Here is an 11213-nt window from a genome sequence, read left to right as displayed (position 1 = left end):
GAAATTGTTTATTATGGTCATATATACAGGGTCTGACTTACTAGCCTTTAAATGCAAAAGTAGTGGTTGCTTACACTTTGCTGCAGCATCAGCGCTTACTTGGGGGGACTGCTGGGTGGCAGAGCCCCCAAAGAACAGCCTCTCCCATTGGGAGTTCTCCAAGATCATTGTCTTTCTCATTTTGGAGTTTGTGTTTCCTACAGGATCTATTCTGACAAAGCTGTCCTGTGGCCTCACAATCACGTCTGTCAAGGTAGCATGGTTGTCCAGGACAAGTATGTATATCAGTGGCTCCTGGCAGGTGATGATTACATAAGCATCCTGCCAGCCACCCGAGTGGAAATGATGGTCCCAGCACTTCTGAGAGAAGAGAACATGCCGGGGGTGCAGCATGCGGCTGGGGTGCACATGCTTTCTGGCCTGGCAGAGATCTTTTCCAGTGAAGTGATTTTTCACATTGCAGGAGGAAACACGAGAAAAGGCTTCTTCATCTGCGAGACTCAGGGTGCCTTAAAACACAAAGTGCTTCAACTGTGTTTGAGCTTTGAGGGGGTTGGGGCTTGTTTATTTTTATAGTTATTTATGCCTTACTCTCATTTCAAGTGGCAAGCACTTTATTCAGTTTTCTCAGTGGAGCAAGAACAGACTGATTGGCCCTCTGGGTGTCCAGGAATGAAAGGTCACTCATCCACTTTGCAAACACATCCACTCAGGCGGAGAAAGCCCAGACAGCCTGTGACCTGAAAAAGCTCCTCATGCAGTGCCCCTTGGCCAGGCCAGGTCCAGATGCTTTCCTCAGAGGGATGAGACATCAGGGGGACCACTGATAAGACCATCTAGCAAGGATTGGACGTGGACGAGTGTCTTCACTGAAAAGAGAGAGAAGATGGGAGAAGAGGGTTAATACATACAGAAAGAGAGAGAAGCTTGAGACAAGAGGGATGTGGAAAAGACTGTGGAGATGGTAGAGGAGAAAGATTGCTTTTCTTTATTTCAGAACTATTTTTATCAGGATAGCATCTAGGCCAGAAGAAAGCAGCTCTTGTTTCCAATGTATCAGGTTAACACAAAACATATTTGTTCACCTCCAGAAGCATAGTTTTGTTTCCTTACCAACATTCTGTGAGCAGTACCACACAGTGGCTAAAAGGTCAGGCTCCTGAGTCAAATGGACATGGATTTGAGTCCCAGCTCAAAGATATACTACCTTCCCTAAAGCACTATTTTATCATTATACTATGAAGAAAGAACAGTAACAACTGTACAGAGTTATTTTGAGTATCCAATGAGATAATGCATGGAAGTACATCATAAAATATCTAACACATAGTTCTCAAATATTAGCTATGAATAATTAGTGAGTATTGCAATAGACATAGCACCAACAAGATTCAGAGACACAAAAAATAAAAACTGCTTTCAAGGAACTTACAGTCAGCTTGAGGATATAAGATGAGCATACATGAAGCAGTATGGAATGGCCCACAACAGCATAAAGTGTATGAAATACACTAAGTTCTGCATGAGTTTACAAAGCCCATAGTGATGAAAAGTTGTGTAATAATTCAAGATACTATGGGTAATCATCAATGAAGTGGTATATTTAAGTAGGTGCTAGAAGTGGAGATGAAAGATGAGTGTCTTTTAAACCAGTGCTTCCCCAATTGTAATGTGCATATGAATCACCCAGGAATTTCCTAATAATATAACTTATAGTTCGGTCCTGGGGTGGGGCCTCAGATCCTGCATATTTAAGAAGCTCCTTAGGTAATGTCCATGTTATTGGTCCTCAGACCACTCATTGAGTAGCAAAGACTTAGAGGAAGATTTTGGAACATACTCCTGGCAGGTAATGTGTTTACCCAGTGACCTGTTCCTTGTTTTATACCTATTAAATATTAAACATGAAGGATGATGAAGAGAAAAGAAAAGAGTGTCAAGAGAAATAGGCCACAAGGTTCCTACTCACAAGGAGTTTTGGGGTTGTTTTCTCCTAAATTCTCATTGATCAGAAAAACATCATCATTACCACCACTCCAAAACAGTCACCACCATTAACTAGCCAAAACAACTGGTGGAAAAATATCCATTGAACAAGTATGTGACAATCCAGTACCAAAGCTTTAATAAGCTTTAATAAGTCCTAAACAGAAGTGGAAGAGAGCAATCACCATGGGGCAGGGTTAGTTAGGGAAGATATCCTAGATAACTGACATTCAACCCAAAAGCTAAAAGAAATGACAGAAAGGAGTGAAGACGGTGGATGGTGACAAAACCCAGGAACCGAAGCTCCCAACTCTCCTTACTTTTGCTTCTTACTCTTATTATGGCACACTTACTTATGTGCTGCTCTCTGATTGCTTTTGAGATAGTTCATTCAAACACATTTGTAGCCACCCCCTAATTCCCCAAGAAACACATACAGTAGATTCTTCTATCCTCATACAGAGATAAAAATTATATTCTTCTTAAGCCTTCAGTTTATGATTAGTCTAAATCTAAGCCATGCTTGCTTTTCCAGAAATAAAATTAAGTGTAGAGAAGTCAGCTCCTTAGGTTGTAGATCATGAAAATGTTCTAAATATTAGAAGCATTACAGAAATGCAGAGATAGCTGACATGTTTACATGGCTTGTGTAATTCTAGGTAACAATGTGTGTTCATTCTGATTATAATAACACTAGGTATACAGGAGCAGCTTCTTTGATGAGGAAATGAAATCTTCTTTGCTATCTTATTTAACTGAAAAGCTCTTAAAATATATGCTTTGAAATGTCCCCTCTTCCTTGGTATTTATCCAAAGTTCTGCAAAAAGAGTTATAATCCACTTATCTCCAAGAAGCAAGTTGAGGGAGAAGTTACATAAAGTAGTTGGCTTATTTATAGATGTGCATCTATTCTGTAAACCCATATGTAAAGACCAGAAGGGCATTTTGTCCCTAAAACCAGGACAAATAGAAGATTTGTAGAGGGAGGCCAGGTCATCAGCACGATAGAAGGCTGCTTCTATTGAAGCTTCTGCTTCTATAGAAGATGATTTCTTAGACTACAAAACCTGCCCCATCATGCTTACTCATTACAGAAATTTATGTAAGTATGGAACAAGAAGTTGGATTTCACAATTAAATAGATTTAAAATGATCACCTGCGTTTTAGAGTCTTTTGCACATCAATGGCCTCACAACAGCCACACCTGGCAAAAAGTTCTATAATAGTTTGGCTTTCTGAAACTCTATTTTCCCCAATATTGGCTTTTATATTTTGTCACCACTTTCCCTTTAACTATCAGTTCTTCAGTGGTCAGATGGAGAAATCAAAGAACCTGCCTTTTCAAACGCGAGTGGTTTGGATTTTTTGTTTTATTTTATATTTTCATTATTTGACCCTGCTTGCCACATCATTTGGAAACTAATCTTCCTAGAAAAGAGAATCCTATGTTCATTGACCAGCACTGGTGTTTGACATCTGCTATCTGGTCCCATCTTATGCAATGCTAGAAGCTGGCTTCTCGTCCAAGAAAATATTTAAAAAGCTATCTATAGAAAAACAAAAAAAAATCCTTAATGTCCGGTTCTTTCAAAACACCTGTTGAGGTTTGAGCATTTTCCCCAAGTTGACCTAAGATAGGAATATAAAAAGACATACTGAAAGGGGAGAGTGGTAGATTTTATCACCTCGAGAAACAATTTTTACTATTTTGCTGATGAAAACTGAAGGAAAAAGAGAGTAACATCCCAGGGCAAAAGAAAGGACAGTCACTCCCTAGATTCTCCCAAAATGAGATGGCTCAGATACTGGAAATGGCACTGGCTTGGTTCACTCTATTCTCTCCAGCAAGAACCTGGAAAGCCAAAAACCAGAAAGGTAAGGAATCAATTGACAAGCTAGGTCTGGATCTCTGACCTCCTTTCTTCCATTTAATCACCCTTCATTATATCTGAGAAACAAGGAAGGGACAAATTGTCCCTGCTCAGTGGAGTTACCAAGCTAGACTATACTAAGATAACTGCATAGGGTGGCTTTGAGAAAATTTCAACCAAGTCAATGGGCCATCCCTGAAGAGAAATTACCTATCCAGCACTGGGCTAGAATGACCTAGCTCTCGAAGCCCCACTATTTTCCTAATAACCTCACCATTTCAGGCGTTGCCTGGGAGCAGCCTGAGGGAATTTCCACAGGAGTGGACCTGAAGGAATAGCAGCCAGGACACTGTCAGTCACTATGCTCCTTGCCACAGGTTTTCTGGAAGGAAGAGCTGAGTGGCACACCATTAAAGGCCACCCATGGGTTCTTAACTATGCATAAAGTTCATCCCATGAGGACAGGGAAGAATTATTTTAATTAGATAAATCAATGTGAACTCACGCAAACAAAGATAAAAAGATCATAAAAGCAATGGATTTCATCTTTAAAAAGGAGTACAACATGCATGCAGACATAATGCCAGAAAAGCTAAAGCTTAAAAAGAACTCAAGGGAGAAAAAGGACTCTTTTTAAGACAGAGTTGGAGCATGAATAAGAAAGAGAATACTATAGCTTCCTTTACTGGAAAAGAGGGAACAACATTAAAGAGGGAACTAACATTAGTCAGTCAACGAAAATGTATTGAGTAACCCACTACATACTGAGAATTCTACTGCTAAACACCAGGGATAAAGATAAGAGACATTTTCTCTTTTCCTTTACCATGTTAGAGGGTCTTAGATATCTTTGAAAATGTGATAAAGCTATATATACCAAACATGGCAAAGCGTTTAGCAAGAAGCAAGTGGGGAGAAAGAGGAGATGTTGAGTGGTGAAGGGATAAAAAAAACAGGAGAGAAGCAATGTATAGTTTAGTAAATATGCACAAAAATTTGCATGAAAATTCATAAGCCCCCTAAAATGGGGAACCCTTAAGCACTTTAATTCATTAGATTTTAAACTCCTAATCTTAACCCCCTAATTCACATCTGTTTTCAGTTAGGGGAATGATTTTTCAGACAAGAACAAATAAAATAAATATTCACAAAAATTTGTTTTAAAAATGTAAGAGAGTATGCTGCTCTCAGTGTGTTTATAACTATTGATTGTAACAAATGTCATCTCAGGATAGTCAGGGGGTTATATATTAATAATGCTGCCAAGTCATCGTCTGTTTTCTTCAAGAAAATGTGGAGAATAGGATACATGTTTGGTAAATGATGGCATAATATTTCCAGAGGAGAAAGATATAGATAAGCCAATAAGCACATTAGTAATCCTAAGTAGGATATTAAAACAAGTTGTATATGCTTAGAAATGGAGAAGTGGTCACTAGTAGCAAGTATGGGTTTAGTAAAAGCAGAGCATAACAAGTTAACCATATGTTCTTTGGTGACAGGTTATCACTAGATTGGTAGGTTAGGGGAATAAAGTAATCATGTGTCTGTAATTTGTCAAGGATTTCGTAGTGTATTGGATAGAGCAGTGCAACTGAATGATAACACAACTGGAAGAAAATGCAAATGCTTAATGACTAAACCCAAAGAATCTTTATTACCAGACTGATGTCTTCATTGGTGCTTCTCAGAACTCCATCTGACCAGTGTCCAGTTAAACTATATTATGGACTGTAATGAGTTCAGAAATAGCATGGAGTTAAAACTGGTGAATGGCATCAAGTTAAGAATGCAGCTAATACGGTAATGAAAGAATCTGGATCTAAAATTGATAGATTTTGTTATTGTTAAATTTAGGGTTGATGGAAACAGAACTCTGCAAACATAACAGTGTCATTTTATTTTGCATGGGTTAGAGCACACTTTCAATAACACTATGTGTACTTCCAGGTACAACGTTTTTAATGGTATATTGAAAGACTCAACCTGTCCTGGTAAGAAAGATAAAATGATAAAGGACTTCAGAATAATTCAACATAAGGAATGACGGAAAGAACCAGAGAGTGTTCAACATGGAGAAGTTGAACTTAGGGAGTTCATGTTGTTTAAATTATTCAAAAGGATTACATAAAAAGGGAATGACACATGTTCTGGGGCTCTGGAGAAAAGAATAGGGACAATTAAATATACATTACAGGAAAATGTTGACTTAGCTTAAAGAATAACTTTTTAATCACTGATTGCTGAAAAAAAAGTGAAAGAAAATGTTTTCCGAGTATGACAGATTTTCCATTACTAGAGGTATCCCAGTAGATAATCAGATGGATAACTCAAAGGCCACCTGGTAATGTCTTCAAGAGACATTGTCCAACTAGAATTTAGTTGGACAAAATGCACTCAAAGTATATGAGGGTAGAAAGAACTCTGAGTAGAGGCAGAGGTCAGAAAACCTGGTCCTCAACCTCCTTCATGGAAAAGTATCTCTTGGGCTCTTTCTAATTAAAAACTTCTAATGCTATTATGGTGTATAACTTTTAAATTCATTTGTATGATCCTGCATTAGTCAAAATAGGTTATGCCTCAGCAACTAACAACTTCAAAATTCTCAGTGGCTTTTAAAAAAAACAGAGGTTTGTTTTTTGCTCTCAGGTTGATGGGGAGCCTTAAGAATCTGAAGTAACTTGCTTGGGTAGCTAGCAGAGTGAACTCAGTAAATTCTGCACTTGCTCTTGATGGCCTCTGGCCTATCTAGAACTACTCTGAAAGCTCACTCAACCTTGAGAGTAAGCCTGGAGATGGGGATGGAAGGAACAGGCAATGTAATTTTCCATGTACTCAGAGGAGAGGAAAGCCAGTTTTTATGAGCAGTAACTGACAACTGTCTGAAATTAAAATGGGTTTAAGACCTCAAAAAACAAAAGAACCCAAAGAGAAAGCACTGCTGTCTCTTCCCAGATCAGGTCCTGCTCTTATCATGAATCTTTTCTGGGTAGGTCGCTTCACCTTTCTATGCCTCAGTTTCTATAAAAAAAGGAGAGGAATATATTTTTCTAACTGTCAAGATTGTTGTTTCAGTATAATTAATCGATAAATAGAAATGTAATTCAAGATATTTTAATAATCATTGTTAAAAGAAATACTTTAATAAATTAAATTTATTAATTTGAACATTATTAAATAAATTCATGTAGAGTTTATTTGAGCAAAGAATGGTTTATGAATTAGGCATCACTCAGAACCAAAAGAGGTTCAGAGGGCTCTACCCAGACAGTGTGAGCAGCGAGCTTGTATAGGCTGAACACAGAGGAAAAGAACAGAAATCACTGGATTGGCTATATTAGAAATCACAAATATTTGCCTTATTTGGGCTTGGTGCAATGCACTGGCTGCCTGTGATTGGCTGAAGCTCAGCTGTTTGCATTGGCTGAAACCCAGCTATTTGTTACAAAAAAATATACTTCCAGTTAGGTTTTGATTTGTTTGACATGCTAAGTTAGGCTGTGATTTGTTACCTAGGATCTCAAAGTTCAGACAAAGCCTCAGATAACAGCTTCCTGCTAATTTAATTTAACACTACACAAATGAAGTGGATAATTCATAAATACTCTATGCCAAAACCTAAGATAAAGAACCATGCAGCTGAAAGTCTCCAGTATATCGAATACATTTTTAGCAATTTTGTACCCGAAGGAAGCACTTCTACTTGTGCAATTTAATATTCTTTTAACGGTCTTCCCACTTTCCAGTGAGTTAGGTACAAAAAAACAAAAAACAAACAAAAAAGTTGTTCCAATCCATGTTACAGAAGCCAGCTAAGGCATAGGACCCAGCAAGGGCTCCTCTGAAAACATCCAGAGCCGGTGCCAGGATCAGGAATAGGGCGCCCTGGCTCCCCACGCCTACCAGGCCAGTTTGCGTACTCTTCCTCCTCTCCTTTGGCCTTGCTCCTCCCTTACTCCCATTTCAATAGCTCCACAAACTCTTGGCCTAGAGAACGGAGAATGTGGGGTACTTGGGCAGTGGATGAGGCGACCTCTGCCAGTGGCCTTCTCAAAAATAGTTCCAGTTCCCTGCCGACCTGGCCTGCCCCCTTGGGAAGGTCACAAAAGGGAGGCTGGGCACATGACCCAGACGTTTTGGTCCAAAGGCAGCCCAGATGTTCCAGGCACCCACGTTCCCTGTACAGATGCCGAGTAATAATCGCAGCATCCAGGAATGTGGGCCCAAGTCCCTGTGCTTCCGGCCGGGGGAAACTCCCCCGTCAGGGAACTAATTGTGACTTGGACGGTGAATTGGAATGTTTGGAGGCATAGGTCATGGACTAGATAGGGTGTAGGCAGATCCACAGGCAATGAATGCTCTCTCCTCAAGGAGTCACTGACCTACCATGGGGTAGGAAGCAGCAGTGGAAGAGACGGACTAGCGTCACGGTGTCACAGTGAGGGCGAGAATGCGTGCGCGTGCTCAGACATCGCGTGCCACGCATGCATGGCCGATTACTGTCGTTCTCAGCAATTGCTTGCCAAGCCCAATCTAAAAGGATTTACTAAAGACCCAAGAAGAGATCATCAAAATTTAGACAGATATAGTGTCCACCCTTAAGAAACTCAAACTGAGGAGGCCAGGCATAAACACATGTAACAACTAGAAAAAAAAATCACAAGGCAGTGCAGAATACCACCAATATGGTAGAATTCGGATGAGGTAGAGCAGAAGTGGGTCTCGATTATTGGGAAAGTTTTCATAGGTAACTTATATTGTGGCTCATGTCTAAAATCTGTCTCTTCCACGCGCTCCAGACTGTTCCACCTTCTTCCAATCTAATATCAACTTGCTTCTCGGTTAGCTAGATCACTTTCTCCTCCAAACAAACCAGTATAAAGAAGCAGCCTTGGCCGGGCACGGTGGCTCTCCCCTGTAATCCCAGCACTTTGGGAGGCTTAGACGGGCGGATCATGAAGTCAAGGGATTGAGACCATCCTGGCCAACGTGGTGAAACCCCGTGTCTACTAAAAATACAAAAATTAGCCGGGCATCGTGATGCGCACCTGTAGTCCCAGCTACTCGGGAGGCTGAGGCAGGAGAATCACTTGAACTCAGGAGGCAAAGGTTGCAGTGAGCCAAGATAGGCCACTGCCCTCCAGCCTGGAGACAGAGCGAGATTCCTTAAAAAAAAAAAAAAAAAAGAAGCAGCAGCAGCCTTTCATGGAGAAGCAACTAACCAGTCTACTAAAAGATTAAGACATATGTACATTCCCGAGGCATTGGAAATGATTAGTGGCATTTTTCTTAAATATTGCTGTTCTACCCTTTGTAATTTTTAATTGATAATCAAATATCCAGCTGCCGTTCTGCCTAATTGTGACTCTTTTCCATGCTATTATTTAGCAGTAAAAATAATTCTGCTTGCCATAATATCATGTCAGTTATGAATTAGATTATCAAAGCAGGGAGATCTGGAGTGTGTACAAGGGAAAATACCACCTGTATAATCCCTTTATGTAGGACTTGCCACCACTCTAAGTTAAAGATCATGGGGGACCCTTTCCATGCTGCCTAATGCAGCAGAGCCTAACAATATGGCAAGTGCTCAGCCTAAATCGTTGCTAAATGAACAACATCAGCATTTTTTGAGTTCTCTGAACTCATGTTCTCCTTGAACACACCAAGATAAGGTACTTTCCTCAGCCTAGAGGGGAACTATGACTTCTCCTTGTTTAGTTGTTCTGGCTTTAGAATTTATTCCCACAAATCAACTCCTATAGAAACATTCTTAAAAAAAAAAGAGAGAGAGAGAGCGAGAGAGAGAATATTTTATTCTTTAAAAAATAATTTCAGCTTTTATCTTTAGATACAGAGGGTATATGTGTAGATTCCTTATGTAGGAATATTGAGTGATGCTGGGGTTCTTTTTTCCTCTTGAAAATGGGATGAAGGAAATGAGAGTCTAGTGTTTTCTTTCATCAGAATTATCAAAATAGTCAGCAAAAATTCCTTATGTTTGCAGAAGTTTCACAAATGAAGGAAAGATCACAACTAACAAAGGCTGATAGGAGAGGAGAGGCTCCCAGGCAGAACTTGCCTTAGAAAATGGAAAGAACCAGATCTCATCCTGCCAAACACGTTCAGTCTTTTCACCTTTTTTTTTTTTTTTTTCTTTAGGAGATTTCTGATGACTAAAGCTGCTTAAGAGATCCTTAAATAACATTTTGGTCCAAGTAACTAGCTGATTTTTTTAAAGAGCTCAATACAACTGTCAGTATGGACACAGGCAATATTATGTTAAAATAGTGTTGATTCCACTAAGTGTTCACAGGGTGAACATTTTATTATACGCCACTGAGAGGTCTGGGTATGAGACCCTTTCTTTCTCAGCCCTATTTTTAGAGGGCACATGTGATACGTGGCACTTGCACCTGTCATTAGGAAGCTCAACAGCCAACGGCCTGTTTGTGATACTACTGTATGTGTGTCCAAATGGTGAGACCAGTGCTGGGGCTGAGGCTGTGTAAAGGTCATGATCACCCACGGCCTTCAGAAAAAGATATGCTTGCTGGTCCTTTTAACCTACATGCCCTTCGCTCAGAGTCAAGCATTAACATCCCAATTGTAATTACAATTGTTTTGCAGGAAGAAGACTGGCTTCCCAGTTTATTTGTTAAAACAAACAAAAACAAAACAACATACATACATACAAATACATAACATATACACATATGTATTTACATATGAAAGATTTAAAATTATGTACCAAACTTAATCATTACAACCTATAGGTAGAGAAGAATTGGATTTAAAAATAAAGGGAGAAGAATATTTTAACTTAACTTTTACTCTATGAACCTTGGTATTATTTGAATTTTATTTTCATTACCACTACTGTGATTTTTAAATTTCTTGGCACAGAAGCTGTTATGTAATAGGAATTTAAGGGAAAAAAAGAAAGAGAATGAGAAAGAGAGGGAGGGAGAAAGGAAAGGAATAGAAATAGAAAGGAAGAGTATGTACAAATTGTCAAGAGCCACATCCATCAGCTCTGAATGAATGGAGTGATTAGAGATGAATGGAGCTAATTCAGAAAGACTTTATGAAATGGTTGAATTTGTGCTGCATTTGTAAAACAATTTAAAAAATAATGATGTACTTACTATATCCTATAACATGTTTATTCCAAAAAAAAAAATGGATTATATAGAGAAGCACAAAGAAGAAAATGAGCATTAACCAGGAACCCAGTCTCACAGAGAAAAACCACAGCTGACATTGCACTGGCTTTCCTTTCATTCTTCTCTTCTCTTTGTTTTTTTTCTTAGACTACATTTTGAAGGGCAACAGAAACAAGGTGTAGCAGAGA

General features: G+C 39.2%; 1 long non-coding RNA gene across 1 annotated transcript; it reads right to left on the bottom strand.

The window, feature by feature from the left end:
* Window positions 1-591: 591 nt before the first annotated feature.
* LOC107974242 (uncharacterized) lies at window positions 592-8148 on the bottom strand. The gene is made up of 2 exons (XR_001716861.3): window positions 7763-8148; window positions 592-869 (listed from the first exon to the last, which is right to left on the bottom strand). It is a non-coding gene; the product is annotated as an uncharacterized LOC107974242 (long non-coding RNA).
* Window positions 8149-11213: the final 3065 nt, after the last annotated feature.

This window comes from Pan troglodytes, chromosome 1, assembly GCF_028858775.2.
Source record: "Pan troglodytes isolate AG18354 chromosome 1, NHGRI_mPanTro3-v2.0_pri, whole genome shotgun sequence".
NCBI classification, from domain to species: domain Eukaryota; kingdom Metazoa; phylum Chordata; class Mammalia; order Primates; family Hominidae; genus Pan; species Pan troglodytes.
This window is presented reverse-complemented; position numbering and strand designations above follow the sequence as displayed.